Source organism: Mytilus galloprovincialis, chromosome 9, assembly GCF_965363235.1.
Source record: "Mytilus galloprovincialis chromosome 9, xbMytGall1.hap1.1, whole genome shotgun sequence".
NCBI lineage: Eukaryota > Metazoa > Mollusca > Bivalvia > Mytilida > Mytilidae > Mytilus > Mytilus galloprovincialis.
In genome coordinates, this window is record NC_134846.1 from 30,444,748 (window position 1) to 30,471,440 (window position 26,693).

Here is a 26,693-nt window from a genome sequence, read left to right on the forward strand (position 1 = left end):
CATATTCCGAATCCCCGACATTCATTTGTGTAAATGAAGACAAGATAACAATGATCGGTATCTGTGTGAATCTACGTCTCAATCAAGCTTCATACAGATGTTACAGAATATTCAAGATTTACAACTTTTCTTGAATATGATTGCCAATGGAATAAACCATGCAGGAGATTTCAAACTAGCCCAATTAATTTGTGTGTGAACTATAACAACTGAAATCGTAATTCTGTTGTAGTGTATATTGGTCGTTTCTGTAACATGAAGGCGTATGGCAACCATACTACCATGCTTAGTTCAAAAGTACACCAAAACCCTTTTCTTTGTGCATAATACGCTCAGGAACATACATCTTACTATTTTGCATGGATTGGTAGCAAATGTAACTTTTTAACTGTAGTCCATTTGACATCAAAGTATCATACGGAGGCTAGGATTTATAATTCGGCTAGTCTGGATGACTTCGTACAATACCCCGCTCCGCATTCATTATAGTTTAAACATACATAAAAAGTTTAGATCCTTTAGTTTGCATATATATGGATATGACATTTAAATTTCGTATTGCTTAGTTCAACCTGCAACACATTTTATTTGATGTCACCAATGGTAAACATGTAAAATGAAACAATAACTTACTATAATACCAATATAAACTTTTGTTGTATGATTATACAAACCGAAATCACTACTAGACTAGGTGTTGACACGCTCAAATTAACAAAATTGTGTTTCAAAGAACCAATGCACCAAATTGATTTCATAGGATTTAGTTTAACATTTAAACCAGTTCAAGGAATGTATTACTTGACAAGAACAATTAAAATGTAGGACAAATTCGGCTTACAACACAAACTTTGTTCAAAGAATAGTACCAAACATGTGACAAAAAGACGGGTATGTAACAGAGGTATCGCAATCACTGATGGATTGGTGGATGGTTACTGTTTGTTCAACGTTTAGTGACAAGTATCTCATGTGCATATTGCAATACCAAATTAAACTAACTTGGGCAGACGACAAAAGCGAAATTGTGACAAATTTTATTTCCTAGTGTTATTTAGGAAGTCAAACATGTATATGGAAAGTAAATTTTACTATTATTTATTGAACAAGATAAGAAGATCAGTCACTATTATTTATTGAACAAAATATATTTCAGAATTTTCACTGCCGAAAATAATAATCTTTCAAAAAGGAAATCTAAGTTGTAACCTTTAAAACTTGTATGTCTGATAATTTGCTCACATGACAAGAAATTTTACAATAAATATTGGTCACGCACGATAGATTCTGATGTATGACACGTGCCGTTACAATAGCCAGTTTACACGCATCAGCGCACACATGTTTGTCGAATAGGCCAGTTGATTGGAGGAAAGTTACCGAAAACCACGCCTACCTTTAACTAATACCCAATCAAACGCCTTTGACATAAACATAAATAATACATGGGTAAGATTACAGAGATTTTGTTGCGTATTCAATATTTGAAAAAGTTTAAGACTTAAAATTATAGAATATGCTCGTAATGCATTTTCGCAATTTCGTTAAATTTAATTTTATACATAATTTCACCTACCTGGTGAGGATAAAATACAAAGGAGTAGGTTCAGTAAGACCCCTTTTTTGCCCCAAAATATAGCTGTTTAACAAAGTTGTGATAATGTAATCGTAAAGCTATTTATTGGAAAGTAGAATGATTCTGCTACATAAATATGGGCTGTTTTTGACAATACAATGCACATATATCGGGTACTAGCATCATAAAGTCATGCTAAATTACTGAAATCTTCACAATTTTAGCATTTTAGTTAAATTTTAGATGGTTTCTGTCTAAAATGAAAGTGGCCGCATTCGTGTTCATTCATAGTATTGAAACGTAAGTTGTATTTGATGATAATACATAATATATATAAAGGTTGAGGATGAACACGAATGCGGCCACTTTCATTTTTGACAAAAACCATCTGAAAAGTGTCGATTTTTGGCAAATTTGATAGATTTTTCATATTCAAGCTTGAATCGGAGCGTTTTTAATGACTAAATCAGTTAAAATCTTTCACAAAAACTAATTGAATCAATTGAAATAGACACTTAAGTGTTTTAAAAGTGTCTAAAATATTTCGTCAGATGAACTTGAAAATTGAGGCCAAAATCGGCCCTTACTGGACCTACTCCTTTAAAAAAATTGCAAATTACAACTATTTCGAATTAAATTGTTGTGATAAATGGGTATCAAAATGTATTAAACAAAAAAACCAAAGACCAGTTTCAACAAGAATGCTTTGTTTTTATTGCAGAATCGCATAAAAAATTCATGTTGTCGTATTTTCAAAAACAATTAACAATTTGAAAACTGCTTTTCATTTTTACCTTACTAAATTCATATATTACGCAAATACGCATATGTGGTAGTCGCCACTTGCCGCTCAGTGAGTCTAGAAGGTGGTAGGATTTACACAGAGAAGACAGAATATGTCGTCTCTGTGACACAAACAACATTGATGACGAGTACCATTTCATTATGAATTGTAGAACATTTACAGCCCGTAACAGAGAAGTGATCGAATTGATGTTTCTATACCGTCAAAATTAGCTACGTTATCGACAAACTTAATTGAGTAGTGACCGAAGTATTGGTACTTAAACGTTAAAAAGATTGACAATGTGACAAACTTTCATGTGTCGATAATCAAGTTTAATACCGATAATATTGAAAATAATTCTAATAATATGAAACAAAATATGTTCATGCACCATTTCGATTGGGAGAAAAGTAGTCATTTCTTCAAAGTCAGAACAGAAAAAAAAGATTTATGGAAGGACGTCTTGATAGTATTATTTCCTTTACAATTTTACCCAAAACTAAATGAAATATACTGGTAAACAATTAAAAAGGTGTTTGATAGGAATGAAGTCCTTTATTTTTTCGTACTACAATGTGTACCGTATGTGTGATGGATTTGAATTCAATCAATAACTTTGAAATGTTTTCTCATATGTATACACAAAAGGGAGGACTGGTATTTGTACTTCTGTTAGAATATGTCTTCGTCCGTTTCACATGCCAAACTTTTTTTCTAGTACAGTTTAAACGGGAAAATTTTGTTGACAATTTTTTTTTCATATGACAAAATATTGAGGCAGCAGATTTTTTAAGTCAAAATCAGGGTCAGAATATTGTTTTCTAAAAACTACCAGGCCCCTTCCTCCATGAAAATTAAATGGTCCGTGGCAAAAATCAAAAAACTTCAAAATTTGACCAGATTCTATTCTTAACTGTCGGATAATATACTAGGATAACATAGAAAATGTACTGTATGGGACGATTCTGTACTCATACTTCACGCGTAGTTGAGTACAAGTGTCCTCGTAGTGAACGCACCCGACTACGCGTGCAGTAAAAAGTGTACTCTTACGTCGGATACCGGGCAGTTTCTTTGTTATATCTGTACTTTATCAAATACATGTACATGTTAATATTTACTTAATATTAAATAGGTAAAAAATATTGCTGAAAGCCTGTTCAGGGTTTCTTTCTTGTGTATGATTATATAATTTTTCACATGCCTGAACTCATTGACGATAATGTAAGGTGCTCTATTAGAAAAAAAATGGATTTCTAGTTCGGGTTTGAAAAAGAAATTTCGCCTTTTCTTGAACCTGTTTTGTACATTTAGTTTAACAGATATGATCCAATGGAAATTTTCACATGGAACCTTCGGTAAATAGGAAAATGAAAAGATATGGGGTAATTTACAGAGAGACCACACTCCATCCATGAGAAATACGGAGGGAATTTAAAAATCTAGAGGTCTCCACAAGGCTTTCAACAAGGGTGGAATCTCACTCCTTCTGAAGAGCTCTAAATCGCCCCAACGTGTACATACGTTTGGTCATCACGAGATTCTGGTTTCTCTTTTTGTGTGTCATAAACATTCAATTCGGATTTGAATTTAATTTACCGAAACATTTCCGTACATTAAATCTTAGGACGGTCAGAACATTTCAAGGACGCAACAGATCGAAGTACAATTTTAAGTAGTACATAGATGTGCAATAATTCAGCTTTCTGTACATGTTCATGAAGTTCTAAATTTTGAATGTTGATTTCTTTAAAAAAAACACCATTTTTTTACAATAAAAAATCTCAAAATGTCCGTTAACAATGAAAAAATTTGACCATGAAAAATCACATATCTAAGAAAAGCAGTCGTTTAATTGATTATAAGAAAGTTGCAGTATATCATGTCAAATTTCTTTAATTTGAGAGTTTTCCTTTAGTTACAAATGTAGCTTCATGTCTGATGGTGAAATAAAAATGAATGTCTCAGAAAGTGGTGAATTAGTTTCCATAAATTACAGATGAATCGGGCCAAGCTTAGTAACTTACAGTAAACAGACTACTGTAACATTGACGCACTCGTCGAACTGTTTAAAAGATTTGTGTTTATGACCAAAAATTTATATACAACTTCATTTATAAATTAATCTGAATTTCATAGCGCGTCGTCACAATAATGAAAGTTATAAAAAAAATCTATAACCAGCAGATCTATACTTCTATAAAGAAAGTATTCTTGTACAAAAGGGTATTTATTATAAAATGGTCCTAACTATAGAATAGATAGTTTACCACAGAAATCTTAAACGGAAGTTTCGACAATTTTTAAACAGAAGAGATTTGAAAATAAATTTAACTTTAAATAAACACTGAAATAATTTTAATACCTCGAAGGTGTAAAGAATAAACCAACAATCTCAATCTTTAAAAGTGTCTTCATTGCACTAACCGACGAGTTCACGTTAACAGTAGAAACAGTGGATGTGACTCCAATAAATTCATTAACGTCTTCTCGAAGACGTTATTAAGAATTGAACGTTGGGCAGTCTGCGGGCTGAAGGCTTCTTACCACCTGATTGTAAGATATTACTGAGACGTGAATAATTAAAGTTCGTTGATTGGTTGGAACAATCCAAACCTAGTAAATGTCTTTCAATCCCGTAGAGTATCGGATTTGTCCTCTCTATTTTAGAAATTAGATTTTGCCTTGTCATAAATTATGCATATTGGTACACGGGTAACTTTTATCTATAAATAGCCGAATCTCCTGGAGTTTTGTAAACACACACAACATTAAACGATACACTACTTCATAACGTGTGACCTCACGTATGTGGTAAAATTTGTTGATTGATATGCAAGGCTATTCTGAATGAATTAATCTACAAAGCGAGAACACTTTCCATTTTCATCAGCTAAGAGACGGCTAGCTTTTTTTTTAAAAGCTTTTTCTTGTTATCATTGTAGTCATGAATATTTATCGCTTATATTAAATTGATAAAGATTTTATCGAGGTCGCACCAACTGTTTCTACAGCTACCCAGTCAGCAGACTAACAGTGGGCCAACGTTGGCAAATGGTCGGCCCGTTGGTCGACCGTTGGTGTTGGCTTCACAACATTGGCCCAACGTTGGCAAATTGTCGGTCCGTTGGTCGCAAGTTTATGTTGGCTGCACAACATTGGCCCAACGTTGGCAAATTGTCGGTCCGTTGGTCGCAAGTTTATGTTGGCTGCACAACATTGGCCCAACGTTGGCAAATTGTCGGTACATTGGTCGCACGTTGGTGTCGGCTGCACAACATTGGCCCAACGTTGGTCTGTTTTTGTAAATTCATATTATTATCTCATGTTGGTTATAAATAATCGGGCAAATGTTGGCATTATGTTAGTAGCAACATAGGGCCGATATGAAATTTTGTTAATAAAATTGATAATATAATATTTTACGCTTTATTTCTCTTGGGAGGCGGATAATTTCGATTGCAGCAGGCTTTATGAAAAGTTAATGTTATACCGAAAGTGTTTATCAACTGAAATTACATTTACAACTCCATGTTGGGCCAATGCTGGCCCAACGTTGCGTGATATATATTATACTCTATATATAAGTCAGGTAAAATTTATACTGGAATATCATTACTGTAATAAAAAAAATGTATATCGTAAACATAGATTGCCTGGTTAAAAATTAAAATTTATTGCAATCATTATTTATAATAACTTTATTCATTAAACTTTGTGAAACATAATAATAGCAATTATATGCAGAGTGATATTTGATACAGCCAGTCTGTTAATCAAGCCCATTCTGATAGAAGGTTGACCATATGTTCGACAAATTTCAAAGATAGTTGCTATGGTAATTAAGTTTATAGGAAATCTGAATGTAATGGGATGGTCACTTTTGTGATTATTTCCTGTTGTGTATTTGTAAGAGAGCAGCGATACGAAGAAAACAAAAAGAGAAAATCATGTCATCTGAGATTCAAAGAGAAAGATAGTAACATGTAAGTTGTAACTTTAAAAAATCTGATATATATATACGATTCAGAATGACAAATACAATATGATTTTTTAATCTGAGGGATGTTGTTAAAAATCAAAACATATATTAATTTCTATCATTTTATAATGCTGATCTTGAAGTTTATACGTTTCGGGCGAAATATTTTCTAGATTTTAAATCATTTCAATCCTATTAATTATCATGAAATATTTGCCACTGAACATTAGTATCTTCAAACAAATGGTAAAATATATAAATCTATAACCACAACATGTATGATCATTACTGAAGTTAATGGAATAAAATTGTCTTAAGATGTACCTTATTCCCTAATTTTTTCAAAAATGTGGTATAATGATTTCTACTTCATTAAAATATAAATGAATTTGTTAGTTTTATTGTATTTCTAAATCGCATGCAAACAGATACGATATATTTGTGAAACCTAATCATATACACACTTGAATGTGTAACAGTGTTTTTATATATCAAATATATAACTGTTCATTAATACACATCTAAATTATTCTTTATATATCATGTATATTACGAATATATAAAGCATGATACCGAATTCTGAAATAATAGTAATAAGGGTTTGTTATACCCACAAATCCGTCTAATACTAATGAATTTCTGGCCATTAGACAAATAACCAATATAAAACAAAATGGTTATTTAAGATTTTATTTTGTATTAAATAGTGTTTAAACTATTTAGAATATACATTACTTCATATTACATATCTAGAAGGGAGATTACGCACGCATGCATTAGGCAAATACGCAATTCAAGTTTACTTATAACTTTATTACAGAGTCGGTTAGAAAAAAAACATAGCTGTAAAGAGTCTTCGGATAATGAAATAGATGATGCAGCTAAAGATTGGCGGCGCTTAAGCCTTGACAGAGAAGGTGGCAAGAAACAGAGAAGAGAAAAAAAGAATAACAATTATAAATAATAATGACACTGTTGAAGTTCAAATTGAGGAGGACACTAATAGTGGTGACGACCAATGATATTAAATTTAAAATAAATAAAGTTTCATCTTCTGAATTATTTAATTTTCATTCTGGATCTGGAACCAATACAACTAAAATTACATCTCCGAAAAAACTATTTGTTTGATCGCCTAACCATAAGCCATACGTCATTTGTTCTGTTAAAGAAATAAATGAAATTGATATGAAAAAAGAAGATGTGGTATGATTGCTAATGAGACAACTCTTTACAAGACACCAAATGACACAGAGTTTATCTGGTCGATCCATCAAACATTGCCAAAGAAATATCTTAGCGTCACACAATAAATAAAATTAAAGAGGCAAAGTTCATGAAAAAAACAAGGACAGTAACAACAATGGGTAATACAAAAATACAAAATTGCTACCTTAAACTTTGGCAGTTTGGAATACAAAAAAAGATCAAATGCGCTCCGGGGTATTTATCATATACAGCTCCTCATGCAGCATCCATTGTAATTTGGTTGAAACAATAGACCAACGTATTGCCAACATAAAAATGAGAAATACCTACCTTGGACCAACATAGTGCCAACATAAGAAAAGATATTTCTACGTTGGTCCAACGTTGTACCAACATGGATTTCTTTTTTCATACAATGGGCCAACGTTGGCTCTATGTATTGCATATAACCGTACAACGTTGGGCCAACATGAAGCCATCATGTTGGGCCAACGTAGGCCCACTTTGCACTTATACGTTGGGCCAACGTTAAAATACAACGATGGGCCAATGCAATGATATACGTTGTGCCAATGTTGGGCCAACATACTCATGTTGTCTGGGTAAGATCAGTTACATGTAACATCGTCGATTCGCTCGACGAAGCCATTGTTTATGACAGAACACACATTCTAGATTATGTATTTTTGTTTCCGTCAGTTCGAAAGTATTTGATCATTTCAACTCCTTTGTATTTCATAATATGTGTCATGAACAAAGACATATGTTCGATTGAATAATGATTTCCTCGTAACAAATGGTAGAAATTTCGGAGATCCCGTATTTGATCCTTTACCGTTAAAATGAAAATGCCAATGACAGAGGTTGATTATAAAAAAGTTTTACTGTGTTAAAAAAACTTCGACTTAAACAATGAAAACTTACACGTTGGACATGAAATATTTTGTCGATGAAGAAAATTAAATTATGTCACTTCTGAAATAAGTTTGTCGATAACATAACTTATTCTGACGGTAAAGAAACGCGAATTCGATCACTACTCTGTTACGGGCTATAAACTATAGAAAGAAGGAAATGTTTACGGAACTACTGTTAAGTCAAACCCTAATATATCTTTAAAGTTGATCAACATTTTAACTCTTCAAATATTGTAATATAAGAAAAACTATGTAAAAAATATAAATGTGAAAGTCAGCTCTCCATGTTAATTTAATTGTATCGTTTACACATGCATGTAATAATTTTACCTTATAGTTATGTTTATGTATGTTCTTGATAACTAGTAATTGAAGTTTTATGAGAAATAAAGTATTCGTATTCCTTTAAACCATAAATTACAGTACACGAAGACAGCCTAAGGGTAAAGTACAAGTGAAGATATCATAAAGATTATATTTAATCCTCATCCGTACGCGTCCTTGTAAATGCAAAACTCTGGATTTTACTTGTTCAATGTTCAGTGGTAAGTATTTCATATATGCGCAGGTCCTGAGACAGAAAATCGAATTATTCATTCACTTATGGTCTTCAAAAATAACGATTGCGGGATGATGGACAGGAAGACTTCAAGCGTAAGAGTGTGAACTAGCTGTCAGTAACTTAAGTACTCTCAGATCTTTTCTTGCTAGTGTCTTTTTGTTGTTCTGGTACACAAGTGAATCTTTCATTGTTGAAGACCCTTTAGCGACTATAAAAGATGAACAGGAATAAAAACGCTGACCATTGATAATTTGTATTTTTGTTAAGCATTGACTTTGTGTGCGATTACTGTCCCGTGTACGTTTACTCCATATTCCTTTATTTTCTATAAAAGCGTTTGTCTTGACAGTAAGTTGACACGACTTATGACGTTACGCCACGAGTTATCGTTCCTGACGTTATCGAATAACGTTCACACAAACAAGTCAATGCAACCGGTTCTGCAATCACAAAGTGATTAAATAATAAAAAAAAAAATTTGGAAACTATTTGACATTTTTATGGTAACTTTTTCTAGATGCAGAGTGTCGAAAGTTTGTATGCAATACGTAACGGTAAACGTTTTGACATAGGTTGCTTTATCGTGTTCCAGCAATTCTTCTGCTCATTTTTAACCTTTAAAAATGAATTACTATATACTTTTAATTTATATTCTCCTTTTTTTAATATTAAAGCATCTGTACGATTTATCTGTATGTTCTTATGAAAAATAGACTGAGTTTTATCACTTTATTTCATTCTTAGTTTATTTTGCAATAAATACTTTTCATGAATCGATGCACGCTGTATCCTCATGAAATTTTGTTTTGAAAATAAAAATCTTACATGTATCTATAGAAACTTAGGATGATGTGTAAAAAAACGGGAATTCGTACAACTATTAATTCGTGTTAAAATGGTCGTCAAAATCACCGCTCGGACAAAATGGAAAAAGGAAATTTATTTGGATGAGAATACGGATAGAATAAGTCGAAAAAGTACAATACAAGTAGACTTTGAAACTCAAACAGAAAATAGTTTGTTAGTATGGAAATTCAATGTAAAAAAAAAGTGGTTTAAGGTGGATCGGGACTATTCGACTGCGCATAATTTCACGCATGAATTACAAAAGTATTTGTCGTAAATTCGATATAATTTTATTAGATATTTTGATTGATTAGAAATGTTAAATCATTGTAGTTTTGTGACTATTTTCGTTATTATCCGTATTTGTTAAAGGGTCAAAATGGAATTTCACCTCATTTTCACCATTTCCCCGCCAAAATTTGGGTTATAAGGCAAAATATTTTTTTTTCCTTATCGGTGACCTATGTTTTTTATTTGCTCATTCTTTGAAGCTATATTCCAGCTTTTCATATTACAGTCTTGGACCAATTGTCATAGAACGTTTTTTTGGTATTCTGATAAAAATATGACAACACCTCTATTTTCCCCATCATTTCATTGAGAAATGGTCCGTTTTACATACCTGTTTAAAAGTAAAATTTTGAGCTTAAATGGTCCGTGACCCCCTATTTTTTTTTTAGACCAATTTGATTCATTTTCTTTACAGAATAAAATAACCAAAAATGCACTTCTGATAGAAACTTCAAATAGGCCCGAGCCACCTTACCTTGGTTATTTTGCAGAATAAGTTAACATTCTATGTGTTCCAAATGTAAATAGTCTCATAAAACCGTTATAGTTTCGGAAACATTTTAAAAATAAAGTGCTAGCTAGACCAAGTTTACACAAGACATACATTAACATCGGAATCAGGCCTGAGAAGGTTACCGTAGGCTGAGAAATACATAGAAACTTGATTCGGAAAAAAACAAAATAAAAAAAATCAGGTCCCGTTAGAGTTTGATTAAAGTCAGTCCCAAGTATCAACTTGCGTCTATAAACGCAAGCTAATAGTTGGGACTGGCTTTAGTCACTAAGTAAGACTGGTTTCGTTATAAAAAAAATTCTCGAAATTTACAAGCAAACGACTGACTTATTAGTATTCAAATAGCAGAAAGAGACTGAAATAGCTAGATCTTGAAATCATTTAGATTTTCTATTCGTGTTAATTTCCGCTTGCATGGGTACTCGCTGGTAGTGTAGTTTTTTGTGTGTGATTTGAGTTGGAAAAGATGTACATGTATAAGTTCGGAGACAAAACGACTAAAAGAGAATTAACATAGTTGCCTTGTTAGGCCATGAGGGGCAAATTGCTCATAATATACCCTCATTGTCCAGTGTCAGTCCAAATTTTTCTCAAACATTTTCCCGGATCGGCTCTATTACAAAACCTACCTAGTATTGTATTCAAGTTAGTGTTAACTTGTTCTCGTCCTGGACATGCATGAAATATTTGCCACTGGACGTTAAGCAACCAACAATCAATCCTACAATTTACACCCGTTACTTGAAACTTTAGTTGTTAAAATTTAAATCATTGCCTATAATTTTTTCAAAGAAATCGACAAAATTTACGAACATTTAGGCAACAAGAAATATTTACGTTACCGCTTGATAATTATGGAAGTGGGGTAACATGAGACTTTATTTATAAAAAGTACAAGTACAAATAAAATAAAAAAATATATATGTAACATATTATTTGTACACCAGTTTGCTGTTAGAACGATTAATAGAGATATGGGATATGCAATTTATAAGATAGCTACAGTTGGACATTTAACTACATCAAAACCAAATACACCAAGCAAATTGTGACTAATGCTAATTGGACGAGTATCTTTTTATTTCTAATTTGTAGTCAGTTTACTAAACGACGGTTCCCTAAATAGGAAAGTTTTGATAAGTATAATTATCACAGTAACATTTCAGTCTCCTAGTACATATTAGTACATAATGGAATAAGGAGGTGCGGTAAAATTGCCAATTAATCAACTTTCTACCAAATACAAAATGACGGAAATGTTAGCTTGCTTACATTGCTACTTCATTTTATATCTCAAAATTACCGTTCCATTATATGAACTGCATATTCAAAAATATGTTTTGTCACCAATATCCTAATAGAGCACGTATCATTATACTGTTTCACCCGTGTCCGTTCTACCGTCAATCGCGCACTTGGTGTATACATATAGGGTTTAAAAGGCTTATTATTAAGGACTGAGTGCTGTCTTTTTGCTTCAGGTTTAAATTATGTACCTGGTGTTACCAAAAATGTACTCATATTAAAGGTCCGCATTTCGTCTTGGTTTCCTTTATTTTTTGTTCATGACAGGTTGCTGGATTAGACGTTTTGATAAAATATAAAAGGCACGCAGCCTCCGGCTTACATCTCCTACATGTGGAATTTCAAGCTGAACCTTTTATATTTCGCATTTGCAGTTTGTTTTACTTAAAGAATGCATGTATGATCTCAAGATTTGTTTCGTAAATAATTTTCCACAAATGACACTGTTGAACTTTGTGAAATTTTGCATACAATTTGCACTGTTTGTCCGACTTACTGAGCTTGTATTGTATTGTCCCGAACATGCCTGAACTATTTGCCACTGAACGTAAAACAACCATCAAAAACCGAGCAATTATAAAACTGTTTACTGAATCATATTTTTAAAGTACTATATTTCTGCATGGATGACGCAACGACACCACCATTGCCTTAAATGATGGAGTAAAAAACTCAGTAATTCAAATGAATCACACGTGAAATTTTTCATGTTATTTTCACGTGAACTTTGCAAAAATATGAAGGTATTTTTCATGATTTTAATTAAATTTTAGAAAAAAGATATTATTTTAATAATGTTATTTTTAAAAATAACGTGCATTTAACGTGTACCAAATTCCGGTGATTTATGCATGAACCATTATCATAAGTTTCACGTGTAACCAACCAGTATAAGCAAGTTTCAAGTATTTCAAATGACAATTTACACTTAAGACTATAGCCACACAGTAGGACAGTAGATGAACAAAAGACAAGTAAATCAGAAACATACATGGATCACGCAAAAACATGCAGGGGCGACACCGGAGTAATGAGAGTTTGCTTCTTGCAAGACATTCGCCGTGAAAACAATTTGATATGAAGACAAGCCTTTGTTTCAACTTTGTTTTAAAATTTCCAACATAAGGCTGTTACGGCCCAGGTCAATGTTCTTAAGCATCACATATTTTTCTTTCATTTTATTGTTAGCTTTCTTGAATAAATATTCACATATTATAGACTATATTTTTTATAATTTCTTTTTTGTTCAATTTCAGTTAAACACTATTTCTGATTTCTTTTTTATAAATTTTAAATGTCTTTTTCTTTTTCTTCATCTTTTTGAAACCCTGGTTTTGTATTACCACTGACCAGTTCAGTAAGGAAACAGCTGCTTCATGTTTGCATAAATGTGTTTGTAACCAATCTATAGCTAACATGCTATTATTTCCATATTTTTTATTAGGTAGTCTCGATCGGGGAGACAAGATTTATTTTGTCTGTTGGTTGCTTGGCTAGCGTAAACTAATCGATTTACCTCATACTTTGAAGTAAGATGGGGATTATTTTTAAATAAATGCTTTAATTTTAGGAATCTCTGATGTATTTATGATGGCTTGGTTTGAAGCGAGAACAGACGAAATATGCGGACTAGTCCTTAAATTAAAGGATGCGAAAAGATATATTAATGTAACTTTTTCAAAGTTCAAGTTGATCAATTATTGATTTAAGTGAATAAATCAAATCAGGAACATATATATTGTTAGGTATACTGTTCCCAAATTGAATAGTATACAAATCCTAGTTCTTATATTATAGTAATAATTATTCATCGGCGAAAAGGATAGTATCTTTATTGTGTTGGAAGAATCGTAAAAGTGTTTTATTTTCTAAATTCTATTTATTTACTCGGACATCGTAGAATTTAAAATTCTCTTTTTTTTTACCATATTGGACTTCATATTGTGTATTAAATTGAAACACGAACGCGGACCTCGATGAGAACACCTGGATTGAAAGTTTGCAAATATTCCGACCAATGAAATTCATTTTACTATATAACGCAAACTTCAACGAAAGCACCTAGATGAAATATTGTGTATTGAATTGAAACATGAACGCGGACCTCGATGAGAACACCTGGATTGAAAGTCTGCAAACGTTCCAACCAATGAAATTCATTTTGATATGTAACGCGAACTTCAACGAAAGCACCTAGATGAAATATTTTATGTATACGACAATTAGTTTTTATTAAGACATTACCGCTCAAATATAGTTAATAAAAATTATATCAGAGCAACAATGCATAATTGTTTCTTTTCCATTCTTGTTTATTTTAATAATGTTTATGTTGATTTTAATTTGGTAGGTAGACTTATATTAAATGTCCTAAACGTAAATATATGGTGTTTTTTTTTAAATGCATTAGACGTAAGATAATGTCGACTTAGAGCAAGTCAAGGTCGTAAAACTTAAATCAACCAACCCATCATTATCGCAGACTAAAATTTATCTCATATAAACAGAATATATGTTCATAGCAAGACTTTGTGTACGTCACGGTGCATGACAGCACACTAATCCCTGTACAAAATCGGAACCACAATTCACAATTTTCGTATTGTTCTGCTTTTCCACAATTAACGCCCGTTTCGCGTCAGTGACCGATATTACAATTTGACACAGTTTTAAAAGTTTATTGAGCTGTTCCTTCATTTACAATGTTGTGCAAGACTTAACTGTTTATTAAATTCAACAAATGTCAGCAGTATCTTCATTAATTTTATTATTTAACACAACATTGTTTTTATTACAAGCTATTTCATATATCAATATACAGCTAGGGAATATTTGTTGTTGACCGAAAATATAAGATACATCGATTTAAACTATGTGAAAAATAAATAATTTTTGTAAGTTACTTTAATTTCCGTGTCTATATTTAATTTACGATTACACTATAGTAAGACAGAAAAAGAGAAACGGAAATATACAGGAATACCTAAAGTTTCGTAAGTCATTGCAATGGACCATACATTACTTACATGTCACAAGTTTTCATAGCACTCAGCAAGTTTTGAAACGAATATGTGAGATAAAGATCTACTGCATTTGGGCAAATTAAAAATATGTTAAACATCTAACTATTTTATTTTTAACAGATTCACAAGTTTTGAATTTTTTAAACCGTGCATCAATATTTTATTGCTTTTTTTTTTTTTAATTCCTTATATGTTACGTGTATTGATCATTTATTTGTTTAAATTGTGAAGTATATGACTTTAATAAGAATACACGCATTTATATATATATAAGTCGATAAAGTTTGAAACAAATAAACGAAAGATACATCGATGTTGTTTTGCTTGAGTGATTTACCTGTTAAAAGCTCGGGTCTCAACACGGTTTAAAACGAATTAATACCAGTTTGAAATAGTTTAACGGGGGCGTGGCCTATTTGTTTGACGTAACTTACCGCCAACTTGAATTAAATTGAACGACTGCAAGCGAATCTATTTGACTGGCATTAAAATGATTTGATATGCATTGAAATAAATTAAAAATGATTTTTAATTTTTGTCAATCTTTATCAAATGACGATTAATCTCATTTAAACAGCGTTAATGCGTTTTTGTCCGATCAAGTTAAATTCGGGTTACTAGTGAATATCAGTACTCACTTTATATTGAACAAATGTGTCTTTCCTATTGAAACATCTCTACAACTAATGATGTGCATAACTCTACTTCCGTATTAGCAATATAACTTTACTTCCTTATTAGCAATTTACGATTACAGATATTAAAAAACCCACATTAAAGCAGTGACTCATCTGTGCCCATCGTTTCATTGTATGAATTATCCGCTTTAGTACTAGATTAATTTATGTTTACAGAGGTCAAATGTCAAATGTCAAATTTTATATATCTTCTCCACCTTAGTAACCAGTTTTATGGTGCTGACATAGATATAGAAAGATGTGGTATGAGTGGCAATGAAACAACTATCCATCCAAGTCACAATTTATAAAAGTAAACCCTTATATGTTAAGGTACGGTCTTCAACAAAGAGCCTAGACTCACACCGAACAACAAGCTATAAAGGGCGTCCAAAAATACTAGTGTAAAACCGATCTAACGGGAAAACCAACGATCTTAACTATACAAATACTATAACTATAACTGTACTTCAGATTCCTGACTTAGGACAGGTGCATACATTTACATGCCTTTTTGATATATCTTTCTTTACGTAACGTGAGAGTCTTTTTGTTTCTCGATAACATATGACGTGGTTCTGTACTATAGTCGCCGTCAGGTAAAATTGATACCATGTTTTTTTAAATCTGTTTAAACTAGCAATCGCATTAATTCGAGATGACGTTTTTAAATAAGTGGAATAGAAAGATGAAAATAGATCAAACATCGGAAGTAAATGTAAATGTATTTCAAATAAATGTTTTAATAATTTAAAACATTTCCTTATTTGATAATAAACTCGTGTGCACTCTTTTTATATATGTTAAATACGGTTTAAATATAGACCGAACTTTCATTTAAAAAAAAACTTAAAAGACACTGATACCATTAAATGTAGTCTTATATGTGTTATTATGCGGTATGGGCTTTGCTCATTGTTGAAGGCCTTACGGTGACTTATAGTTGTTAATTTCTGTGTCATTTTGGTCTCTTGTGGACGGTTGTCTCATTGGCAATCATTCCACATCTTCTTTTTTATCATATGTGTTATTGTAGTTTACCTAAATTTGATATCATTACTATTCATTGCATATACATAATAATTAGTCTAAAAAGATTAATTCCAGTTGTTTCTCTGGTAATTTTTCATCCGTATTCAAGTAAAAAGACACATTAATACTTGTTGTTCAAATATTATTCGTTGGGTAGATAAATATACAAAAACAATAAAATTCATGATCCAAACGGACGCCTTGTGGTGAAAAGCAGGAAACGTTTTGCGAAATAGAAAGCAATATTCAACTTATTGCGGACCTGTTTTTTTATTGCTATGAGTTACGATTTATGACAAAAATCAGCAAAGACCCATCGAAACAACATCTCATACAAAAATTTAATAATACTTTTACATATTTGGATGATATATTGGCTCTCAATTATGACGACTTCAGTATGTATACTAAAGAAATGTATCCTGTTGAACTTACTTTAAATAAAGCTAATACTAACAATGACCACTGCCCTGTCCTCGATCTTGATATCTATATCATCTACATACTTAAATTTATGATTAAAGAGATGATTTTTCATTTCCTATCGTTATAATTATCCATTTTTAGATGGTGACGTTCCCTTGTCACCATCTTACGGTGTTTATATACATGTATCTCAACTTGTACGATTCGCTCGTGTATGTAACAACGTTGTAGATTTTAACGAGAGAAGTTTATGTATTACTGAAAAATTATTACACCAGGGTTTTCGATATCACAAACTAGTCAATACATTTACTAAATTTTATCATCTGTACAAGGACATCATTCGTACATATAGCTCAACATACAGACGTCTTATACTTTCAGGTATTTCACATTTAATCTGTTATGGAAATATTCTTTCTAAAGCACAAAAATGTCAGTATTCACCTCAGAAGCTAATAAAACCTTTAAATAGACTTATTAAGAAGGGATATAGTTTCGATACTGTTGTCAGGTCATTAAAGATTGCATATTTCGGCTTTAATATTGATTCACTTATAGGGTCTTTGCATCGAAACTAATTGAAATTATAAAACAATTATATTTTCAATAATCTGGTTTAATTCAATCAAATATTTGTGTGGGTGCTTGGGTGTTGCAGCCTGTAGCTCATTGCCATATTTGGCATGGCCATAGACGGCGCTCGCAGCTTGAATCAGAATTTGGAATTCCCGTATAGGGCACTTGTTAATTTGCTGTCGACAAGAAAGCAGGTGTTACACAAATTAGTTTAACTATTCATAAAGAAAAGATGCCTAACAAGAGAAATGCCATAGGATCGCCATAAAGGGCCATGGGGAAGAAGAAAAGCACGACCAGCATGACAAGGGAAAGAGAGTGCAGCATGAATAAATTGCCCAAAAGAAAGACGGAGCTGGCCGGAGAAGAACTGCCAAGAAAACAAAAGAGGTCGGACACGTGGTGGCAGAAGTACCGGAGGAAACTGCTGATATCTCATCAGGTTTAAACACATATGTGAAATATGCAGTGGCAAACACAGGAAGGCCCAATGTAATAACCGGGCCCAAGGAAGAAGTAACAAAAAGTATTAATTTTTATTCATTAGGAAATACTCCTATAAAGGTATCAGTCGTGGAAAATTATTTAGAATTCTTCCCATCTAACAATGTAGCACATGAAACTATATCTGGTTTCAAATACGGTTTTTCATTAAAATATTTTGGCTCTAGGGAACCAAGGGAGAGTTCCAATTTAAAAAGTGCTACCCAAAATTTTCAAAGACAAAATAATGAAGGAAGTTAAACTTGGTCGCATTGCTGGTCCTTTCAAAGACCCACCTTTTCTCACACTTCAGGTATCACCAATGGGGCTAGTGCCTAAATAGGATGGGGATTTCAGACTTATTCAACATTTATTCTATCCTAAGAATAATTCAATAAACGATTTTATTGATAAAGATCATTGTTCAGTTCAGTACAGTTCAGTGGACGAAGCAGCATGTTTGATAAATAGACACAAAACATTTGCCCGTTTAAGTCAGTGTGACGTAAAAGCGGCTTTTCGTTTGTTGCCAATTGCCCCGCACGATTTTGACTTGTTGGGAATAAAATTTCAGGGTGAATATTATCTTAATAAAATGCTCCCAATGGGGGCCTCAATAAGTTGTGCCCTGTGGGAGAAATTTGTAAAAGCTTTGCATTGGATAATACAGCTAAAAAGCGGAAATGGTGATATCCTCCATTATTTAGATGACTTTCTTTTTGTCGAGTCGAGCCAAACATCAAAAGTTGGCAATACTTTGAAGTTATTCCAAGAGGTATGCAACAAAATAGGTATTCCTCTTGCTAGTGACAAGACTACTTTGCCGACTACATTACTTATGTCTTTGGGTATAGATTTGATACACAGAATTTAATCATTCGGCTTCCAAATGAAAAACTTATCAAACTCTCACAAAAAAATCAGAGATACCTTGGACAGTTCTAAAATAACTCTTAAAGATATGCAATCCCTTCTTGGGCTCCTAAATTTTGCTTGTAAGGTAGTTGCTCCAGGCCGCACCTTCTGTCGCAGACTCATAAATTCAACAATCGGGGTAAAAAAATCGTATTACAAAATTCGAGTAAACAGGCAGATGAAAGCAGATTTAGAAGTTTGGTTAGACTTTTTAAAACAATGCAATGGTGTCACTGTAATAACAGACAATGTATGAGTTTCAAATGAAAAATTAAGAGTTGTTCACGGATAGTGCAATGGGGTCCAAAGGCGGGTATGGGATCTATATTTTGCAGGTCAATGGGCCCAAGGCATATGGCAAAACATTGGGTTGAGACTGGAATCACCAGAGATTTGACATTGTTGGAGTTGTTTCCAGTTATAGCAGCACTTATGTCCTGGGAATCCTATTTTGTTAACAAAAAAGTTATTTTTCATGTTGATAATCAGGCGGTTGTTCAAATCATTAGTTATGACTTTAGTAAGACAGATGTTTTTAATGAACTTAAAACATAATACGTTAGTTAAGGCAATTTATAGCCCTTTAAAACAAATCCAAATTGCTGATTGTCTTTCTCGTTCTCAGTTGGAGAAGTTCAGAAGCCTAGCTCCAGAAGCAGACCAGTGGCCAACCAAAATTCCAACACAGATCTGGAACATTTAAGTCATGTGGCTGATTATATTGTCAATCAAAGTGTGTCCAAAAATACACAATAATCATACAAGTTGGCTCTGTCAAAACTTTGTACTTTTAGATCATCTTATAAATTGAAACAGGATTGGCCGGTGCCAGTCAATGATTTGCTAAATTTTATAGCTTTTTTGTCAGTACAGGGTCTTTCGGGGGGGGAGGCATATATCTTATATATCAGGCGTTTCATACATCATAAAATTCAAGGCATACAGGATACTACAAAGTTCTTTATAATTGGAAAGGCATTATAAGGAATAAAAAGAATTCAAGGAAGAAAACGTAATGACATTAGAGCACCAATTACAATGCAATTGTTATCAGATATGATAAGTTGTTTAGATAAAGTATGTAAGAATGAATATGAAGCTGCTTTATTTTCAGCAGTTTTTTCTGTTGCCTTTTTTGGTTTGCTAAGGGTAGGGGAAATCACTACTTCATAATCCAAATCTTTTATAAATGGCTCCAACTTAACAATTTCTGATATTTAAGTTAGGAAAAAAGTCCTGGAGCTAAGCATGCAAAGAGTAAGGTGGTTAAAAACAGACCAACAATACAGATTTGTTTATTCATTATACTGGTATGCCTTTAACTAGATACCGATTCAGTAGTATACTGGAAAAAACTTTACATTTTCTTCATATTAGTAAAAGTCATTTTAGGTCACATAGTTTTAGAATTGGGGGAGCCACGGAACAAGCAAGGCAGGGGTATCAGAGGAGATAATTGTGAGATTAGGCAGATGGAAATCGCATGCTTATTCTCGCTATATTAGGTTGCAATTGTTCTAGTTTCAAAAGGCAAACAAGCTACAGGTTTTCACAGGTCCCAATATGTTATTGATTGTTGGAATTTCCCTTGTTCATTGGGCCAACGTAGAGGCGAAGAAATATGGTAGGAACAACCTGGGACTGGGGTCAAAAGGTGTTACAACATACTGGATTGGGCATCCTGGTTTACAGATTAAAGATTTGGACTCCCTACTGGATGCAAAAAGATCTTTTTTATCTTCTCCTCATTTTATTATTATTCACTGTGGAGCTAATGATTTGACAGATTTAGAATTGACAGGGAAGGGTGTAATCCAAAATGTAAAATGTTCTATCTACGTTACAAGACTTTATTTAAAAATGTTATTATAATATGGTCTTCCATCAGACAGCGCAGATACTGGCATTTTGCACCCTTGAATGCGGGTGCAATAATCGAACAGAAGAGAAAAAGAGTGAATTCAGTGGTCCAAAACTTTGTAATAGAAATCGGGGGTAAAGCAATATTACATGAGAACATTAGGGCAAGTGAAGTGTCTTTATACAGAACAGATGGAACTCATTTGTCACAAACTGGAAATCAGATTTTCTTAAATAATATACAAAAGGGGGGTTGATCTTTCCTACGCACAACAAAATCAACTTTTCCAATGAGTCAATAATGAAAAAATTTTGGAGGTTAGAACCCAAGTCAGATTTAGTAGCTGACTAGGGCTCTCATGTGGCGGTCCAGGGAGACTGGTATTGATGGGGGATTATTTCACTCGGCCCTTGCTCTGGGCCTGACAAGTTCTACAATTTTTGCAGGTTTGGAAAATGTGGTTAGTGGTAACGGTGGGGTCTATAGATGGGTAACTCTGGGACCTCATCCACCTCATCTTACAGAGGAGAGGCCTACACCTGCCAACAGGTGGGGCACTAATAACTGGAGCATTGGTAATACGAGTGTTTTTCCCCGGTCACTCCCCATGGTAGGTTGTGGTGTTACCGTGTTTACCTACCAGGGGTTTCATGACACTATGTCAACATAGGTCAGCTGATAGCCATTGTGTAAAGGTAATCGGTAGTCACCCTGGCGCCTCAACAAAATATTATAGAATACTCTGTAGCCAAAGTAATACCACAAAGTAAAAATGTATATTCTAGTCATGATAATGTAAATACAAGTTGGTGTAATAAAATGTATGTTTAACTCAAAGGATTGTTTTTGTATCAGTCGTAAAAGTTATAAATAAAAAACAGAGGATGGAACCTCTACACAAATGAGTATAATATACAGAAAGTCTGTATTATTTTAATGTTGGTACTTGTGAATTACAGTAAACAACAGATAAAGAGAGACAACTCTAGATTAGTTTTTAATCACTTTGTGATTAAAGGAAGGACGTCAACATAGTTTAGAAAATACGCCAACAATTCTTGATCGTTGTTCTTCATCTAATTGTTATCGTTCAGTATTGATAGAGGGTCTTCTTCTATGAGTATTGCAATTAATTGAGATTATAAAATTTTTATATTTTCAATAATCTGGTTTAATTCAATCAAATATTTGTGTGGGTGCATGGGTGTTGCAGCCTGTAGCTCATTGTCATATTTGGCATGGCCATAGACGGCGCTCGCAGCTTGAATCAGAATTTTGGAATTCCCGTATCAGCTTGAATTAGAATTTTGGAATTCCCGTATCGGGCACTTGTTAATTTGCTGTCGACAAGAAGGCAGGTGTTACACAAATTAGTATGATACTAAACCCCTAACGGGAGGGATTGTGCCTGATATTCATATCATGAAGACATAATCTTTCATTCAGTTTAATTGAATTCTGGAGCTGACATGTCAGTTAACTGCTAGTAGTCTGTTGTTACTTATGTATTATTGTCATTTTGTTTATTTTCTTTTGTTATATCTTCTGATATCAGACTCAGACGTCTCTAGAACTGAATTTTAATGCGCGTAGTGTTGTGTTTTTACTTTTCTACATTGGCTAGAGGTAGAGGGGAAGGGTTGAGATCTCATAAACATGTTAAACCCCGCCGCATGTATGTGCCTTTTCCAAGTCAGGAGCCTCTGGCCTTTGTTAGTCTTGTGTTATTTTTAATTTTAGTTTCTTGTGTATGATTTGGAGTTTAGTATGGCGTTCATTATCACTGAACTAGTATATATATATTTGTTTAGGGGCCAACTGAAGGACGCCTCCGGGTGCAGGAATTTCTTGCTGCATTTAAAACATATTGGTGACCTTCTGGTGTTGTCTGTTCTATGGTCTTTGACACCTTCCCCATTTCCATTCTCAATTTTACCTTTATTGATCTTTTAAAGCCGAAAGTAACAGATGTAAAAATTTAAATATACCAACTTGGCCTTTTTTACCTACTCTAGCAAAGAATGTCATTTCTTTTGTTTAATTTTAACTGGTTATCCGCTTGTTATGGTGTTTCTGTGATAATAAACAGCAAAAAATAGGCTGCTTACTACCAAGATACATTGTCGTCATAAAAGTTTAAAGGATTTATTTAATTTTTACCCGTTTTATTATTGTGACATTCCATCCATTTGGCAGAAAATATTAGCCTTTTGAATGTTAAAAATGCATACACACACAAATTGTTTCAAATTAAAAATTAATAACTAAAATTGTATTGACCCATACAAAATAAACAAAATCATGACAATTACTGTATTATTATTTATTTAGTTGTTCATTAATGACACCTGCCGAAAAAAATGGCTCAAATATACTTGACTCCTCAATCCTTTTTTTTCTATTGAACTCATTGTTAAAGTTAAAAAAAGACTTTGCAGCAGCAAGAGGACAAACAACATGAACAAGATAAAACTAATCAACCAAAATTGATCTTGATATTGATAGGTAACATACATTTTGTGAATTGAATTTCAAATAGGATGTTGTATCACAAATTGAGGACTTATGCGCTTATTTGTATACTCATTTAAGTTTTCCAGCATTTTTTTTTGTAGTACTTGACATCTTAACTGTAGTATTTTCTTACATGACTTTAAACATCAGTTGTAAATTGACATGTAGAAAGGTGTTATTTGCACAATTCCGGAAAAACTCGGAATATTGTTTATTGATTATAAAATCTCGTGTTTTTAATATCCAAATTACAAAAGAAATTTTAGGTGTTGAGCTGTATTTAAAACTTGCTATTTATTGAATCCAGTGTTATTTTGCGCATTTGTGTTATTGGTATTACCTTGTATCTTCAAGAATGTTAGGCGGCGGATTTCCAAATTATTGTTTTGCAAATTTAAAGTGTTCTGTTTTTATAATGATACTTCATACTAATCAAAACAATGTAGGACCATCATACTTGCTTTAACAATGCAGTTTGCTCAAAGCATTTGATTGAATAATATTTCATGATAACTCATGTGATATTTACCTCTGCCCTATATGAAAACTCATCATAGATACCAGGATTAATTTGGTATATACGCCAAAGGTACGTTCCGTCTACAAAAGACTCATCAGTGGCGCTCGAATCAAAATACGTTTGAAAAGGCCAAATAATGTACGAAGTTGAAGAGAATTGAGAACCAAAATAAGTGTATGAGCACAAACGAGATGCTATTGTTTTACTGCTAGCTTTGTTTTTTTAAGTAGTTAAATTGTATATTTTAATTCCAGCGGGCTAGGTTTACGCAGTCAAATTGTATTTGTTACTACCAAAGTGCTAAATTTAGGTATTTTTTAACTGCTAGAGTGTTAAATGTATAAAGTCAAATTGGATTGTCAGCATGTGCTAGATATATGAAGTTTCGCCAGCATTTAGATTTGCCTTCAGCTATACATGAACGTCTGTTTCAAAAGAATTTTATTAAAGACATTTTTCAAATATCTTTTTTCGTCTGCTTGTTCAAAAATTAAAAATTTGTGAGCCTCGATATCATCTTTTTCTTAGTTAAATGTAATGCAATTAAGGTTAACCACCGACAACAACAGATGTAAACAATAAAAAAGGAATATCATGGCATATTTTTGACAAATTATGATAGAGATGTTCGCAACACTCGCATTATTTACCGAAGTAAGCCTTGTACAATATTATTTCAATTTCCGATCAATGTATTTTCCTTACGTTTGTGATCATGCCCTAGAACGGACTATATACAAAAAGAAGACACAACAATTGTTTACTGATGTTAATATTCATTTATGTTGTTTATGTTGTAAAACCATTGTTGTCAATATAATGGAATTTTATGCGAGGAAATGACGCATAACTAAGATGTTATTTTTGCTTCAGACAAATGTCACGTCAAATTACAAGCAATGACGCTCGAAAAAGCGACATAAGTTATATTAAAAAGCATCGAGCTTATCAGACGTAAAGGACATTAACGATATTAAATGATTATCCTTAAATTCAGATTTTTTAAGTTGAACGGGAGATAATCAAATTTGAACCATGTTTCAGAATGAACCGTGGCTTTGAATTCATGGATTCAAATTAGAATTGAAAAACTCTATAGGTCTATGAAAACACATGCTACTAACCTATCCGGAAAAAAATCAATATTTAACCCCATGACACATACATTTACGAAGGAGGAAATATTGGATAATTGGTCTGTTCGATGTTCGAATTGAATTTCAACCAAAAATAAAGAACTGGATTTTCCTTCACTGCATTTGGATACCTTAATTACATTAGTGGCTTCAGAAACAACGTTCTATTGTTTGGTCTTCCAAGTACTCCACTAAATCTCTTTTTAAATTATTAACACCAATTCTATCAGCAATAAAAACCAGTATTCAACGCTATTCTGAAAACTACCTATTCTAGAATGCGTTAAGTCTAACTCATATCTTGACTTGCATCAAGAAATTGTCAATGAGGGTCGGTTTAGAACAAACGTTTACAACAATTGAGAACGTTCCATTTATATGTAGCAATACTTCATCAGCGCAGGCATATGGAGTATATTTCCCCCAGTTGATACTGTGTACCAGGGCTTGCTACTCACCCAAGGATCTTTTACACCAAGGGTTCCAATTGTTGAAGTTGAACTCCTAACATCTGAAAACTGTGCGGACATCATCAGGATTTCAACGACATAATTCTTTAAATTCTTGGCGTTCAGTATTTTTGTGATTTTACTTTTTACTGGTAAATTATTAAATCAGGGATTTCGTTACCACACTTTACTTAAAACTTTAACTAAATGATCCCATAGATATAGTGATTTGGTTGTAGATCTATTGTGCCTGTAGAAAGCTTTTATAAAACGGGATAGCACATCCACAATTTTACGGAGATGTTGTTTACCATGCCCGGAAATATAGAAACGACCCTTGAAAAATTGTCGATCCTTTAAATAAACCTATTCTAAAATGTTACCGATTCAACACTGTCATAAGATCTTTAAATATTGTTTATATTGGTATTAATATTGATTTTGTGATAAGTAAATTAAAAGCAAACTAATATTCTTGTTATATACATAAGTTATAGTCCGTACAGTGAACTATAATAGTTAATTTCCTTGTTTCTTGTTGAGAGTTGTTTTATGGGCATATTACATGTACCACATCGTCTTATTTTCATATGAATTGTCTTTTCACAGTGACATATGGGACATAAAACACCCTTACCTCAAAATATGGTCATGTTATCGATGTTCAAAATGCTGCCCTTATGTGTCAAACGTAATGAATTGCAAACTTGCAGTTATACTACTTGCTTCAAATGATGTATGCTTCATCAAAACGTGTTTTTTTTCCTTATTTTTGGTACTGCAGGTTCGTTATGGTTCAATTTGATAAAAAAAAATATGACTGAAATATAATCCCTCACCCACAGACTATCGATTTTAAGCGCGCTTTCAAAAAATATTATATTCGTACAACAACTACTAAAACAAAGTCCTTCGGACTCAAATGCAAAATAGGTGAGACGGTTTGATTGTTTTATAGCGAACCCTATGATAGTTTTCCATAGATTCACCTGCAAGTTACCTGTCGATTTAAACTTTTGGCAGTTCTATTGTCCCATCTAACAAATCAACAGGTATTGTTCTCAGTGTAGTTTATTCAATAGGACCTTT

At 32.8% G+C, this 26,693-nt stretch overlaps 1 protein-coding gene and 1 long non-coding RNA gene across 2 annotated transcripts in view; one reads left to right on the plus strand and one right to left on the minus strand.

Annotated features, from left to right (window-relative positions):
- The window catches only part of LOC143044783 (toll-like receptor 1), a 43,292-nt gene extending 27,555 nt beyond the window's left edge, over positions 1–15,737 (minus strand). The window contains exon 1 of the mRNA XM_076216943.1: positions 15,651–15,737. The gene's annotated coding sequence lies outside the window, so the exon portion shown is untranslated. The remainder of the gene's footprint in view (positions 1–15,650) is intronic.
- On the plus strand, positions 5,947–7,400 carry LOC143044782 (uncharacterized). Its single transcript, XR_012968775.1, has 2 exons — positions 5,947–6,349; positions 7,166–7,400. It is a non-coding gene; the product is annotated as an uncharacterized LOC143044782 (long non-coding RNA).
- Positions 15,738–26,693: the final 10,956 nt, after the last annotated feature.